At 50.5% G+C, this 16,687-nt stretch overlaps 2 non-coding genes across 2 annotated transcripts; one reads left to right on the top strand and one right to left on the bottom strand.

The window, feature by feature from the left end:
• Positions 1–232: 232 nt before the first annotated feature.
• Positions 233–317, bottom strand: TRNAY-GUA (transfer RNA tyrosine (anticodon GUA)). Its single transcript is given in 2 exon segments — positions 233–268; positions 281–317. It is a non-coding gene; the product is annotated as a tRNA-Tyr (tRNA).
• Positions 318–16,330: 16,013 nt separating this feature from the next.
• TRNAN-GUU (transfer RNA asparagine (anticodon GUU)) lies at positions 16,331–16,404 on the top strand. The gene has a single exon. It is a non-coding gene; the product is annotated as a tRNA-Asn (tRNA).
• Positions 16,405–16,687: the final 283 nt, after the last annotated feature.

The raw sequence follows: 16,687 nt of genomic DNA, 5'->3' as shown, positions 1-16,687 counted from the left end.
GGAAAGTGATCAGAGAAGGCGACCTTCTGCCTGGATAGTCCACTGGATCTGCCACCGTCCTGTAGTAAGTGAAAAACCGTAATTACCCTAATAGGAGCCCCATATCAGGAGAGCGGACGGCGAGGAGGGATTGTTTAGGAAAATTAATATTGTGGCTAATGTGACCCCACCAGTAATGTGGCTGCTTCATTCTGGAGATAATTATACCCTACTAACAATAAGTAATAAAATGTCCTTCAAACTGGAGTCGAACCAGTGACCTAAGGATGTCTGTGCCCCACTACAGTCCTCCGCTCTACCAGCTGAGCTATCGAAGGCTTGTGTACTGCAGCTCTCCTGCCGTCATCACCTCACTGCGTCTCCAGGTGTATGGGTCACATAATACTGGACATTTCTATAATACACTGCTCAAAAACATAAAGGGAACAGTGAAATCCCCCCTCCTAGATCTGAACGAATGAAATCTCCTCATTGAATACTTTGTTCTGTAGAAGCTGAATGTGCTGACAACAAAATCACACAAAAATCATCAATGGAAATCACATTTATTAACCAATGGAGGCCTGGATCTGGAGTCACCCCAAAATTAAAGTGGAAAAACACCCTACAGGCTGATCCAACTTTGATGTAAAGTCCTTAAAACAAGTTAAAATGAGATCTCCACGTGCCTGTATTGTGGCGCCCCTGAGGGTTCAGTCGCCACAGGGGTACTGCACCTCCGCTTGAGGTGTGGTATCTCCTCTTCCAGGTAAGGATGGAGCTCTTCTCGGGACCCTACTTCACCACTCAACACTGCACCACTCCTGTCCTGTAGGGGGCCTAAATGCACCAAGGTGCTGCCCCGGCCCGGGATATAGGAGATGGGGGGAACCAAAGATAGGGGGAACCATGTAGTGGGTGAGGGTGGAGGACACACTTTTAGGGTACACTTACTAATTCATATTTAATCTACGGCCATCTTAGGTTCATGGTCTTTGATTGTGATCTTCATCAGTGATTGTGGTCTCTGTCTCTGATTGTGGTCACCCACCAAAGTTCAGTAATAGGCCTCATCTGACTGAAGATACACGATCCTCGTTCTCCGGCCTTGAGGCGAGGAGCGGGTCAGAGTTATCCACTGTCTCTAACCGGTCAAGGTCCTTACCCAAGAAAGCCTGGAGGGGATACAGACGGAGCGGCATACGCCACAGGTATTTCTTACTCTGGCATAGTCAGAGGGACTCCTGCTGCAAGAGGGGGTACCGGCCCCCGATATCTGACTCTGTTACTTCACGTCTCAGTCAGAAAAGCCCGGAGGCTTAGTGGATCCCAGGAGGGATACGGACGGAGCGGCATACGCCACCTGTAACTCTCTACCTGCGTTTATCCAGTGGGACCCGGCCTTACACCTTGTTCTAACCACACATACAGTCAGGAGGAGACTTAGTGGGAGAACTCACCAAGGAGAGGAACACACACCAGAGGGGTCTCGACAGGTGCTCCTGATCTACCTGAAAAGTGCTGGACCCCGTTCCCGGTGGCCGCAGTACGCCGTGAGTAGCAGAGGGAAGCTTTGCAGCTAAAGTTCATCTTAATGTGAGTAAAACCCTGGATGACTTCACATCCCGCTTCAGCCTGTTATTTCCTGCGTGGCACTGCACCCACCATTCCTCCTCACACTGCCCTGAGGCCTGCTCCGCCTGCAGGGAGCCGTCCCATTTAAGCTGCCTTTAACACCGGCCTCAGCAGACTGAAGCAACGCTGGTGCTCATCACCGGAAACCGTAGGTGGCGTAGTCGGAAAATACCACTCAACCCTGAAAGCCCATTAAATCTTTTATGTGACCGCCCTCGGCATGGACCGGGTCCGGGCCAGGACTGCAACCCTGAGACACCTGCACTGACCCAGCTCCGAGTAACCCCATTTCCCAGGGAGTGCTGTGAGCGTCACAGTATGACCTCCCTACAACGCCTGGGCATGCTCCTGATGAGGTTGCGGATGGTCTCCTGTGGGATCTCCTACCAGACCTGGACTAAAGCATCCGCCAACTCCTGGACAGTCTGTGGTGCAACGTGACATTGGTGGATGGAGCGAGACATGATGTCCCAGATGTGCTCAATCGGATTCAGGTCTGGGGAACGGGCGGGCCAGTCCATAGCTTCAATGCCTTCATCTTGTAGGAACTGCTGACACGCTCCAGCCACATGAGGTCTGGCATTGTCCTGTATTAGGAGGAACCCAGGGCCAACCGCACCAGCATATGATCTCACAAGGGGTCTGAGGATCTCATCTCGGTATCTAATGACAGTCAGGCTACCTCTGGCGAGCATATGGAGGGCTGTGCGGCCCTCCAAAGAAATGCTACCCCACACCATTACTGACCCACTGCCAAACCGGTCATGCTGAAGGATGTTTGCTGGCAGCAGATGACTCTCCACGGCATCTCCAGACTCTGTCACGTCTGTCACATGTGCTCAGTGTGAACATGCTTTCATCTGTGAAGAGCACAGGGCGCCAGTGGAGACTTTGCCAATCCTGGTGTTCTGTGGCAAATGCCAAGTGTCCTGCACGGTGTTGGGCTGTGAGCACAACCCCCATCTGTGGACATCGGGCCCTCATACCACCCTCATGGAGTCGGTTTCTAACTGTTTGTGCAGACACAAGCACATTTGTGACCAGCTGGAGGTCATTTTGCAGGGCTCTGGCAGTGCTCCTCCTGTTCCTCCTTGCACAAAGGCGGAGGGTAGCGGTCCTGCTGCTGGGTTGTTGCTCTCCTATGGCCCCCTCCACGTCTCCTGGTGTACTGGCCTGTCTCCTGGTAGCTCTTCCAGCCTCTGGACACTACGCTGACAGACACAGCAAACCTGCTTGCCACAGCTCGCATTGGAGGAGATCCCACAGGAGACCATACGCAACCTCGTCAGGAGCATGCCCAGGCGTTGTAGGGGGGTCATACAGGCACGTGGAGTCCACACACAATACTCAGCCTCATCAGGAGCATGCCCAGGCGTTGTAGGGAGGTCATACAGGCACGTGCAGGCCACACACAATACTCAGCCTCATCAGGAGCATGCGCAGGCGTTGTAGGGAGGTCATACAGGCACGTGGAGGCCACGCACAATACTCAGCCTCATCAGGAGCATGCCCAGGCGTTGTAGGGAGGTCATACAGGCACGTGGAGGCCACACACAATACTCAGCCTCATCAGGAGCATGCCCAGGCGTTGTAGGGAGGTCATACAGGTATGTGGAGGCCACACACAATACTCACCTTCATCAGGAGCATGCCCAGGCATTGTAGGGAGGCCATACAGGCACGTGGAGGCCACACACAATACTCAGCCTCATCAGGAGCATGCCCAGGCGTTGTAGGGGGTCATACAGGCACGTGGAGGCCACACACAATACTCAGCCTCATCAGGAGCATGCCCAGGCGTTGTAGGGGGGTCATACAGGCACGTGGAGGCCACACACAATACTCAGCCTCATCAGGAGCATGCCCAGGTGTTGTAGGGAGGTCATACAGCCACACACAATACTCAGCCTCATCAGGAGCATGCCCAGGCGTTGTAGGGAGGTCATACAGGCACGTGGAGGCCACACACAATACTCAGCCTCATCAGGAGCATGCCCAGGCGTTGTAGGGAGGTCATACCGGCACGTGGAGGCCACACACAATACTCAGCCTCATGTGTTTTTCCACTTTCATTTTGGGGGTGACTCCACATCCAGGCCTCCATTGGTTAATAAATGTGATTTCCATTGATGATTTTTGTGTGATTTTGTTGTCAGCACATTCAGCTTTCTACAGAACAAAGTATTCAATGAGAAGATTTCATTCATTCACATCTAGGAGGGGGGATTTCAGGGTTCCCTTTATTTTTTTGAGCTGTGTATATTATACATGTACATTATTTACTGGACAATAAGATTCTGACTGTAACAATAAGGTAAGAGCCAAAAAAAAGAAGACATCTTCTCATACCGGGAGTCGAACCCGGGCCGCCTGGGTGAAAACCAGGAATCCTAACTGCTAGACTATATGGGAGAAGTTTTCACAGACTGATCCAATTGGAGTAATATTAAAAATTAACTTTCATTTGTATTGTTTAAAATCTTGTGTTTTTAAAACCATAAAAATATTGTGGTAGTGGTCGTTTTGCTTCACAAAGAACGCTGTAAAAACGTCTAAATGAATAAAAACATCCAGAGACTCCTGCGTCATCTCCACGGGTTGGGTCCTGGGTTGGGTCCTGGGTTGGGTCCTGGGTTGGGTCCTGGGTTGGGTCCTGGGTTGGGTCCTGGGTTGGGTCCTGGGTTGGGTCCTGGGTTGGGTCCTGGGTTGGGTCCTGGGTTGGGTCCTAGGAGTCACGGCTCTTTGCTGGTGCTGCACATTCACAGCTTCTCCCATATGGTCATTTCAATGGACATTGGAGTAATATTAAAAATTAACTTTTATTTGTATTGTTTAAAAATCTTGTGTTTTTAAAAATATTAAACCTGAATGTCTCTATCTTGGACTGCAATCCAAAGTTTTTTATTTTTTTACTATTCGCACTGCGTTGTTCTCCCACAGTGCAATTTAGATTATTTCTAGTTAGGATTAGTGTTGAGCGAGCAGTAAAATGCTCGGGTGCTCGAAACTCGGGCCGAGCTCGCCGTGATACTCGGATGCCCGACCCGAGCAACGAGCCCAATGTTAGTCTATGGGAGACCCGAGCATTTTTGCGGCGGCACCCCCGGCAGTCTTTTAAAAGCCTAACAAGTGCCCTAAACGATAGTGACAGTGCTCAAATGACATGGGGACAGCATGGGGATCGCCCCAGGAAGCATTTCTGACCCCCAGGTCACTGCTGTCAACAACGTGGTCAGAGGTATTAAGTCACTTTTACAGGCTCACAATAAAACATTCAAAAACGAAACTGAAACGGTTTTCCTGTGAAATATGTTAAGGAACTTCCTTTCCAGGGTAAAAACTTGTGTATAAGGTAAAATAAATAACCCCCCCCCAAAAAAAAATACTCCTCCACACCTTGGGCTATGTTCACAAGTAGCATTTTATATGCGTTTTTGCACATTTGTATTGCTTTCAACCGTGACAAATGCATTCACCGGGAAATGTCATTTTAACATTTTACAACCTTATCTGGCCATGTGCCATGTAACACATGCATACAGTGCTGAAAAGACATGGGAACAGCATGAGGAAGACCCCTGGAAGCATCTCTGACAGCCAGGTCACTGCCTAAAAGTGTGCCCATCAGAAGTGATCCTTGCCGCATCAGAAGATGCAGACTTGCAACTATCCCCGTGTCCCAGGGCATTGTTCAGTTGTACCTCCCCCATTCCTTGCAATGCAAGCGCAAATATGCAGCCTGCCACCCACCCACCCCCAGGCTGCAATACTATACTGCTAGCTTGCACTTGAAATGGGGCCTTTTAGTTTGGAGGAGGCCGAAGCTGGCCACTACCTCATGGCTGCTTCGGCAGCAAGGTATCCATACTCAGTCCCCAGCTGCCTGGCGGCCAGGTGTCCACGCTCGGTCCCCAGCCGCCAGGGGGCCGCCGGGTGTCCATACTCGGTGCCCAGCTGCCACTATTTGTCCTGGTAACCTTCCCCACACTTTTCTTAGCCCCGCCTGCTTTAGGGCAGCATTGGGCGAGCCCACCAGAGAACCAGACTCCTCCGGTGGGCCCTGGCTTCTATATCAGGGGAGTTGAGAGTGCCAAGGTGAGGAGCATGATGATGATGATGATAGAAGTTAGCATCTGCTTTGTTTCCTTTTAAAGCAAGTGTAAGTGTGCAGCCTGCCACCCACCCACCCACCCCCAGGCTGCAATGCCATACTGCTAGCTTGCACTTGAAATGGGGCCTTTTAGTTTGGAGGAGGTCGAAGCTGGCCACCAAGTCATGGCTGCTTCGGCAGCGAGGTATCCATACTCAATCCCCAGCCACCCGGCGGCCGGTTGTCCACGCTCGGTCCCCAGCCGCCAGGGGGCGGCCGGGTGTCCATACTCGGTCCCCAGCCGCCCCGCAGCCGGGTGTCCACACACGGTCCCCAGCCGCCTGGGGACGGCCGGGTGTCCATAAATGGTCCCCAGCCGCCCCTATTTCTCCTGTCACCTTCCCACACACTTTTCTTAGCCTGGCCTGCTTTAGGGCAGCATTGGACGAGCCCACCAGAGAACCAGACTCCTCTGGTGGGCCCTGGCTTCTCCATCAGGGAAGTTGAGAGTGCCAAGGTGAGGAGCATGATGAGGATGATAGAAGTTAGCATCTGCTTTGTTTTCTTGGAATACAAGCGCATGTATGTAGTAGCGGCTAGGCCTGAGGTGGTCAGCGTTTTGGTGCATATCCTACCTCCTCCGAGGATTGCTGGATGTTTTTGTAGCACCCCGAGGGCTCGGCTGCTACAGGGGTATTGCACCTCGATCCAGAGGTGTGGTATTCCACTCCCGGGTAAGGATGGAGGGTGGGACTGAGCTCAGCTTGTTGCATGCACTACACTCATCCCATTTCCGGGGGACAGAACAACGGTACTCCCACCAGATAGATGTGCAGGTACGACAGCGTCTGTCCCTGGCTGGAGTGGGAGGGGGGGAGGAACATCCCAGTAGTGTAGGAGCAGTCAGGGGAGGGACTCTGGGCATAGGAGGAGCCCATTGGTTGCATTGTGACCTGGGCTCGGGTGTCAGAGGGAGTATATAAGGTGGGCACCATCTTTAGACAGGGTCTGTTCAGCCTGGAGGAGTGGAGAGAGGAGCTCAGCCAGAGAGGGCTGAGGGGGAGCTGTGGCTCCGTCTGGGCCCAGCTCCAGAGCCAGGCCTGAAGCAGAGAGAGGAAGGAAAAGGAACACTAAGAAAGGCCCAGAGACGCAAGCAGAGGGAACCCTGAGATCCCATGAGTGAACTAAAACGGGTGAAGGGTTGGCAGAGAAGGGTACCGGATCCCAAGCTGGTGGAGGCAAATCATCCTTAGCCAGGAACCGGAGGTCGTGGTCAAGCTTTGGCACGACCCCTCGCCACATCCGCCAGGAAGGCACGCCACATAGGGTCAGGAAAACCGGAGAGAGGTTTTGCCCCATAAGGCCCGAGGAAGCCGGACATAGGTGGGTCCCTGGTGAGGACGGCCAGTAGGAAGGAAGAGAGGGGAGCTCAGGACCACGCTCTGGAACTGCCTGGGAGTTGGCCGAGTCCCGCACCTGGTGGACGCAGCACGGCTCGGGTGGTCACTCTTGGCCGAAGTGACCGGAGCAACACCTGTGAGTAAAAGCCTTGAAACTGCACCACACGTCTCTGAGCTTCCTTGCTGCACCATCACTACCACTATCATCCACATCTGCTGCCCTGAGGCCATACCCCTCCCGTTGGGGGTTATACCATCCACGCTGCACATCCGTACCACCGGCCTCAGCGGACTGTCCTGCAGCGGCGGCTTCATAGCCGCATTCAACGGGTGGCGTAGACGAACATTCTAACATCTACTGCTAAAGACTGCCGCTCAGTTTGACTCCCTGGGCACGGACCGGGTCACCGCCACGAGACTACTACCCCCATCTGATCCGGCTCCGGGTAAGCCCCCGTGCGCGCGATGCCGCACGACACAGCAGGCCCAGGGGCGCGTCATTTTCCTGCTACTATCCCAGTTCTATGACTCCTGTTAAACCAAAGCTTCAGGTGATGAATGATGGATGAGGTGGTGGCAAAGGAGAAAGAGCAGGAGGAACAGGGACCATTCACATCAATATCAGGCCAGTCAACCACACATGACTTGTAGGATATGTTTCTGTACTAAAAGGAGCGGTTCGGCTACACAGTTATAGGGCATACAGTGAGTGCAATGCCTACCAAAAATTTCGAGGCACTCCAATGCCCCTTGGAAGTGACATGGAGGTCAGAGGGCCTTAACTAAACCATTTTTTCCATTTGTAGCAACTGGGTCTTCTGTACACTGTTGGCCTAAGCAGTGAGTGGAAGGCTTTCCAAAAATTTTGAGGAACTGCAATGCCCCTTGAAACAGACATGGATTACAGCGTACTAAAAACCTTCATAGTCATGAAAATATAGAAAAATCTTTAAGTGAGAAGGTGTGTCCAAACTTTTGGTCTGTACTGTATATTTGCGGCTGAACAGTGAGCGACACACTCAAACTGTTTTTTTTTAGATACAAATGGCCCAAAAGTGGATAATACAGAGGTTTGACCCGTGGAAGTGCAAAACAACACTTCTGTTTCTCTGGCCTACACCAGACTATTTTCAACAGATATTTTTGTGTCTGAAAAATCAGAGACACGCTTCTTTTTTTTTTGGGGGGGGGGGGGGGGACACCAATAGGTCAATAAGACGGGTATTTGTACAGTGTGAAGGAGCAAAAAAAAAGAGGATTTAGATGGAAAAAAAAAGGATTTTTCCTGGCCCCTGAGACCTGGAGCTAAGTCCAGCAATTTCAGCAACAGGAGCACACAGGACTGTAATGCAGCGTTTGCTGGTATAACCACTGCGTCTCCTATACAGCCTGCCTGCCTGGTATCTGGGATGGATATTAGTCCTGAGAAGGACTGTTTGTTTGATCTGGCAGCCTTTACAGACCCTACACTAACTATTTCGCAGTATATATCTCTCCCTAACTCAGCAGCACTGACCCTACACTGTCTGATCCGGAGCGACTGTGTCCAAAATGGCGGTGCCTGGTTTTGAATACTTGAGGTGACACTGTGCGGCCAGCCAATCACAGTAATGCCCACAACCAACATGGCTGCAGCATTACAGTGACTGGCTGGCAATCCCTGCATGTTCATTGGCTCTGTAAAGAGCGCCAAACATGCAGGGCGGAGACCCGAGCTCCCGCCCGAGTAACCCGGAAATGCTCGGTGCTCACAGAACATCCCGAGTAGCGTGAAGCTCGGGCGAGTACCGAGCAGTGTCGAGCATGTTCGCTCAACACTAGTTAGAAGTCATTTAGCCTTAGCCATTAGGGATCGTCAGTGGCCGCGGCTATTAGTTATATCTCTTTTTCTTATGAATTGCGTTAGGTTCAATAATCTTTAGGTCCTTAAATTGTGGATCTCTGTTCCTGTATCAGTCCTAGAAGTATTGTTTCTGATGGTAGGAAGCTTGTTGGCCGCCTCACACAGGTGCATTAGTTTTACACTCTGCTTTTGGGGTTTTAGCCCCCTACAATGGCTTTCTTTGGTTTTCAGTCCAATAAACTGTCTGTTAGCCCTACGCGTTTCATCATTAATTTGTCAGACTGCCATGATCATCAGGGGCTCGCAGTCTATGATGCTCTTAGTATTTATGATGCCACGATATGTTTCAGATAAACTTATCGGCAGGGTTGCCGGCCGCGTCTGGCGGCCAAACCAGCGTGACTTTATAGGGAAGGAGAGTCCTGCCCTTAACCTGCCCACCCAATTCATCATCAAATCGGTGGGTCAGGATTGTGGAATGGGGACGCCCACCGCTAAATTCATGCTGCGGGGGCTCGTCTCTCTTATCCAATCGCTATATTTTCACGGGACAGATACGCTCGAGTTGTCTTTCTGCCCTCAGTTTGCTACAGTTCTTATATATATGGAAGATGTCGGTCAGTGAACTGTCGCCTCTTGTCATTTAGCGGGTTCCAGTATTGGCTGATCATTGTATCTTATTGGTAACATTAATGATATAAAGTTCAGCCAGATCTTCTGGTTTCATGGATTTGTTATATGCTTCATTGCATATTTCAAAACAGGTTGATCCAGGATATTATTATAGAGCAATATGTGCTTAAGTCTCATCTTTATGCCAGTGGTTGTATAAACTGATATATATTTTATATCCTAAGATGTCCTCCTATTTTATAAATGTTTAATACATATTTGCTTCCATTAATGGATAGAGATGGTCTTAGTGTTGTCATTGGTCTATGAATTGCAGTGACGACGCTATTTATATTCGTTCCAGATATATGATTAGGAGGTTTGCAGTTAGAAGAGAACCAGAAAAATGCAAGACTAGTGATCTAGTGCTAGTCCGATGACAATGATGACCCTGCTTGTATTAGATCCAGATATTTAATTAAGGGGTGTTTCAATTAAAAGATAGTCCGGTTGCATTATGTAAAAATTAGAATCAAAGTTGGAAATGGATATGATCTAAACTTCCATGACAGATGGTTGTCTTCTTCATATAGTACGATGGTTTGATAGTTTTCGATTCAATAACCCTTGCATTTTTCTGGTTCTCTTCTAACTGCGAATAACAATACAAGTAAAAGTTAATTTTTAATATTACTCCAATTGGATTAGTCTGTGAAAACTTTAAAATTACCCTGGAGTATAACCACAGAATAGTATTAAGCAGTGAAGTGACCATATGGGAGAAGCTGTGAATGAGCAGCACCAGCAAAGAGCCGAGACTCCTCTGGTCCGAACCAGGGACCCGACCCAGGACCCGACCCAGGACCCGACCCAGGACCCAACCTGTGGAGATGACGCAGGAGTCTCTGGATGTTTTTATTCATTTAGACATTTTTACAGCGTTCTTTGTGAAGCAAAACGACCACTACCACAATATTTTTATGGATGTGGAGATATCAATTTTGTGTATTTTTTTTATATTAATGCCTCATTTATTATAAATAAAAAGGTTTTCATATCTATATTGTAAAGAAGTCCTAAATTTGTCAGAGTCCAACAAGACAACGCAGCCACATGAAAACCTCATTCCAAAAATTCTCCTTTCATTATAACTTGTGTCCAGAGAGATTTGTGAGAACCATTTATGTGACTTTACCAAAAGGTGCCGAGAGGTAAGAGAGGACACGAACCGCAGAGGAAGGGAAGAAAGGAGAAGAGATAATGGGAGAGGGGGCCGAAATAATTCATCTACTGGAAGAGGGAGACATGAAAGATATGAGCAAAGAGCAGGAGCCTTCTGGTCCTTTGGCCCAAGTTGACCTGGAATTTGCGATTTTTGTCAATATTTTTTAGTTGTTTTTTTTTTTAGCCGAAACGCGCTTGCTTTGACGCATTTTGGCAAAATGTAAAGGTGAATTCTATAAAAAAAAGCAATAACTTAGCAGAGGATGGTTTCGATCCATCGACCTCTGGGTTATGGGCCCAGCACGCTTCCACTGCGCCACTCTGCTGCTGGTTACAGGTGATAAGAGGAGAACCTAATTACTGTCTGACTTCAGGTCCATGCGATGGAATTCATCAGTAAGAGCTTATTTGTGGGCTATTAGAGTATTCCTAGGGTTCTGCAATTGTTTCTTTGTTTTTTTATGTTCTAGTTGAAGAGATGACGGCAGGAAACCGACATTTACAACAAAAGACAATGATTGATGACACCAGAGAACGTTTCTTCATTTTGCTTCTTTCTGAGGACTGAAGATGACATTTCCTCCGATCCTGACTTACATGGATGTGATTCGCTCGTTTTCTTTCTGATATGAATCTTTCTTTGTATTTTGTTATTTAATATAGAAAGCAGCAAAAAAAGCCAGAAAAGTGAGACAAGAAAAGCTGCGAGGGGTCAAAATAAGACAATTCTCAGTAATTTCTCCCTCATTTCTGTATATTGGAAGTAATAAGAATTGCAGCGCTCGGTCCTAGCGGTCGGTAATCAGTAATGGCCGCACAGTCTCGGTGCAGTCACCACTCGGTTACTCGGCTGTTGTAGACCTCTGCACAGTAAGACCTCGTAGTTCTCCAGTGATTGTCGCCTCGTTCTGTATCATTTATTCTGAGTAGTGATGAGTGTAAGCGCTCGTTACTTGAGTCTGCTGGGGTATGGACCGAGTATCATGGGTGATCAAGTGACATGTTTGAGTCCCCGCGCCCTCATGTTTCGTGGCTCTTAAACAGCCACAAAACATTCAGGTATTTCCTGACATACTTGGGCAATCACCGCATGTTTTGTGGCTGTCTAACGGGGGGATTTCACAGCAATCACACTTCTGTGAAATCCCCCTGTAAAGGAGCGGTTCTGCAGGTGGTGACCACAGACAATTTCTCTGTTCTCATACTTTTTGGCTCCTGTTTTGGTCACTTTCGCAGTTTGTCATTGCTCTCACCCCTAGAAGTACATTAGCATGAGGCGGTGTCCAGGATGGCACATCAATGCGAGCTGTGGCAAGAAGGGCAGCTGCGTCTGTCAGCGTAGTGTCCAGAGGCTGGAGGCGCTACCAGGAGACAGGACAGTACACCAGGAGACGTGGAGGGGGCCGTAGGAGAGCAGCAGGACTGCAAGGAGGAACAGGGAGAGTGTGGTGCCCCTGAGGGTTCAGTCGCCACAGAGGTACTGCATCTCACCCAGAGGTGTGGTATCCCACTCTCAGGTAAGGAGGGAGTACTGCCCGGGACCCTAACACCTGCATCCAACACATCCACTTCAGTAGGGCAGGGCGAGATTGCTCCTAAGGGAGAGCACAGTCCCTGGTCCCTGGCTGGAGTGGAGGGGAACCAAGTGAGGGGGAAACATGTAGTGGGTGTGGGTGGAGGACGTAATTCAGGGGAGCACAGGAAAGGAAGTTGTATAAAAGAGGGAACCATCTTGTTTTAGTGAGTTCAGTCAGAGAAGCCAGTCTGAGAGGAGGAGTGGAGGGAGCAGGGGCTCTGCACGAGCTCTGCTCCAGGGTGGGCCTAGTGAGAGGCCCAAGACTGAGAAGGAGAGAGGAGCAGGAAGGAAGGCTCCAGGAGGAACGAGGGGATCCTAGGGGTACGGGCTGTGCTGGAGGCCACCCGTACGCCCGAATCTACCTGGTGTGGAGGGATCAAGCCGCAGAGGGGACCGGCCCCTAAACTAATGGAGAACTACAAGGCTCAGCTAGAAACCAGAGGCTGCTGTACTTGAAGGTGCAGTGGCCACAACCACAATTACATCGCCGAAAAGGTGGCACAGAGTGTCCAGGGGACTGCAGGTCGCCCGACAAGACCCGAGGCTACCGGATTGGGACACTGATTGTGAGGCGCAGGGCAGGAGGGCGAGAGCCAGCGCAGGAAGACGACTGAGGAAGGCACATAGAGAGGGGTCCTGTCAGGCACTCTTGAATTACCTGAGGGATTGCTGAACCCCTGCCTGGTGAACGCAGCGCGACGTGGGGGGCTGTAAGCTGGACAGTGCAACCTGAGGAACTTAACAACTGTGAGTAAACTCTGAAGACTGCACCCCACTGTCTCTGTGATTATTATCCGCGCCATCACCCCCTGCACTACAACGCCCAGCATCACCTATATCATCTATAACATCTACACTGCCCTGTAGCTAAGCTCTACCTGTGGAGAGCTAAAACAACTCTTCTGCACTGACATCAGCTCCAGAGGACGTGCTCCGCAGCGGCGGCCCCCTTTAGACACATACCGCAGGTGGCGTCACGAACTATATATATAAAAACTATAATCCCCTGTAAATATAACCCCTTTTGATCGACTGCCCTGGGTCACGGACCGGGTCACCACCACTGTGACATCTCCCCTAGCAATGACCAGCCCGGAACCGAGTACCCCACGGCCCAGGGGGCGCGTCACCTTTGGCGTCACGAACAGGATATGAACCCACCCATTATCACCGGGTATTGTGCGCCTAGAGACTGTGTTTTATGCTGAATGTGGCGCCCGCCCCTGAAGAATGGGCGCCATTATGTGCGAACCAAAAGACAACAAGAGACCGCCTCCCATCGTGGGCCGGGTCCCAGAATGGCGGCAAAAACGGAGCACGCCCCAAGTAGCAGTGACCATGAACGTAGATGTGTCCATCAAGGTGGGGGAGCTGCCCCCTGGTGTGGCCGACAGCAAGCAGCCATGGGACCGCCCCAGAAAGGGGAGAGGAAAAAAGAAGGAAACTGGGAGACAGGGTGTGGTCTCAAAGAGTCTAGACAGACCACACCCGGCAGGCAAGATGGAAGGAGGCGAGCCTGGAACTGCAGCCTGAAGCAGAACGAGACACCTCTTACCCTGGGAGAGGTGATCAGTAAGCTGTCCCTGGAGGATGCGGAGTTCCTCCACGCCAAAATGTGTGAGCTAAGTCAGCGGGTGGGAGAGGCCCAGCAAACTGCCATCGCCGGCTGGAAGAGAGAAGTGTTGGAGAAAATGAGAATCAGAGGGCAGCAAGTACCAGAGTCCACCGGCAGCGCCCCAGCCCCGGCGGAACCTAACCAGGACCAGGAGGCAGAGAGCAGCACAGGAGCGGCCGCGGGAGCAGGTAGGAACAGTTTCCCTGTCCTGGGCGCAGACCACGCTGACCTGCTCCTGCGCCCCCAGGCGGAGCCTCCGTACCCGGGCGCGCATGCACCAGACTTGCTCCAAAGCCCAGAGTCTCCATACCCGGGCGCTCGTTCCACCGACCAGCTCTTCGATCCCCTGGTGGAATGTCCATACCACCTGGGCGCCTGCTCAGCTGACCTGCTCCTGGGCACCCTACCGGAGCCACCTACTCCTGCACCTGAGTGGGCATATGGAGGCCCCACTTATGAAGTGGACACCCCTGGCTGAAGGTAAAATCTGCTTGTCTTGTGCGGACCCCAGACTTATACTATAAATAGGGGGATTCATGTGAAGCTGCAGGAACCGTCACCAGACACAATCTGTGCATTACTAATCAGCACAGACGCGCCCTATACTATATAACAGCTCTAATGGAGTCATAAATCATCTCCAAACCCGATTTAGCCCAATCTGATCCTGTGTGTGGGCAGCTGAGGGTCCGGCTGCTCCTGTGAGGCACCTTGGATCGGAGAGCCCCCAAACTCTGATCTTAATTATAGATAATACTTAAAAGAAAAGTAAAGATAAAATTTCTCGTCCCTATAATGGGCAGTTTGTGCAGAGGATGGGAAGTCCTGGAGAAGTGAAGGGCTGAACATATTGGGGCTGCAGAGATGAGTCGTGGTCCGGAGAAGTTGTCCTGGGGGTCCTCTATAATCTTATGTTCTCTAATCTCTCAGAGTCAGTGCCACTTCCCGGCTCTGCTCTCTGTCAGGTCGGTTTCAGGGTTTTATACACCCATGAAATATGGGCCGTGCTCAGATTAGAAGATCCGGCCAAAAACCAAGCCTCGAGAGCTGAGCAAACTGCCCCATATAAGCCGACGTCAGGACGAGGCCAAGCGCAGTCCATGTGTCCTGTAAGCTGGCCCTATGGAGAAAGGCGAGGGCCCCGAAGCCCGTAGGAGCAAATCTCTGGCCCAGAGTTTTCCTGGTTCCTAAACATGGAGATCCCACAATAAATAAGGTTTTGGAATTTTTTAATTTACAGAAGTCTTCCCACGTAGTCAGCAGGATTTCAACCTGCACAGACTCAGCAGTCACTATAATGATGGTGATGGAGGTGTCACTGTCCCACCATGCACCCAAAGGAGGAGACATTGACCCCGAACTTACTTATCCAAACCATGCAAACACATACACTCCAGCACTGCAGACATTGTACACATGAGGGATAGGAGTCTGGTGGCCTCTGAGAGCACAATAGGTGCGGGGACTGCAGACCTCTATCCACTCCCAGGTATTAGGGAAGGTTATTACAGTGAGATAGAAAATGTGATCTAATAAAAGTAGAGGAAAAGACACTGAAGAGACACTCCACCAATGCCGTGGTTATTATGTATCTCCAGGTCCAGAAGGCTGTCTACCTAAAAATAGAGAAAAAAAGTGAGAATCCCTGTAAGGGTCATAGGTGCAGAGAAAGGATGGAGACGATAAACTGAGAAGTAATGTGGAGTCTAATAATCAGGTGGAGACGCGGAGCAGCAAGTTCAGCAGGAAAGAGATTATATGTCAGCGACTAGTGATGAGCGAGTATGTTTTGTTATCCCTTTCGCTGAGCATACTCGGCCGAGCACCGAGTATTTATAGTGTGCTCGGGCTTTAAGTTTTTGTCGCTCCGTGAACATGATTTGCAACTGTTTGACAGCTTTAATACATGTGAGGAACGTCTATTTCTTACACATTCCTCACATGTAGTGTTGAGCGAGTTTGTTCTGTTAACCCTTTCGGCGAGTATGCTCGGGCCGAGCTCCGAGTATTTATAGCTGCTCGGTGATAAGGTTGAATCGCTTCCGTGTACATGATTTGCGACGGTTTGACAGCTTTATTACATGGGAGGAATGTGTAAGAAATAGACAATCCTCACATGTAATAAAGCTGTCAAACAGTCGCAAATCATACACACGGGAGCGATTCAACCTCATCAACGAGCAGCTGTAAATACTCGGAGCTCGGCCCGAGCATACTCGGCGAAAGGGTTAACAGAACATACTCGCTCAACACTACTCATCACTATCAGCGACTAGAGTCCTCCGGGCGCTGCGAATAGACCTGAGGAAGCTGCTTGACCTGACGGAGGCTGCCGGTAAACTGACCAGAGGCTTGTGTCTCTGTGGTGCAATCAGTTAGTGCGTTCGGCTGTTAACCGAAAGGTTGGTGGTTCAAGCCCACCCAGGGATGCATCTTTTTATTTTTTTTTATTGGTTGCCTCTAAGAGCATGTTATGGGGGCGCTATATCCCAATGTATGTGAATGTGCTGCATTCCAATGTGTGTGCACAAAATTAATTGGACAAGTGAACATGACCGCCCCCATTCTACCCTTGCCCCTCCCCAGCTCCGCCCCATCCTACCCTTGCCCCTCCCAGCTCCACCCCATCCTATCCTTGCCCCGCCCACCTCCGCCCAACCTTCCCTCGCACCTCCCGATGCTCCGCCCACATTCTACCCTCGCCCCTCCCCAG

The sequence above is a fragment of the Phyllobates terribilis genome, unplaced genomic scaffold (genome assembly GCF_046119375.1).
Source record: "Phyllobates terribilis strain yellow unplaced genomic scaffold, ASM4611937v1 Scaffold_3__8_contigs__length_932513732, whole genome shotgun sequence".
Taxonomy (NCBI): domain Eukaryota; kingdom Metazoa; phylum Chordata; class Amphibia; order Anura; family Dendrobatidae; genus Phyllobates; species Phyllobates terribilis.
This window is presented reverse-complemented; position numbering and strand designations above follow the sequence as displayed.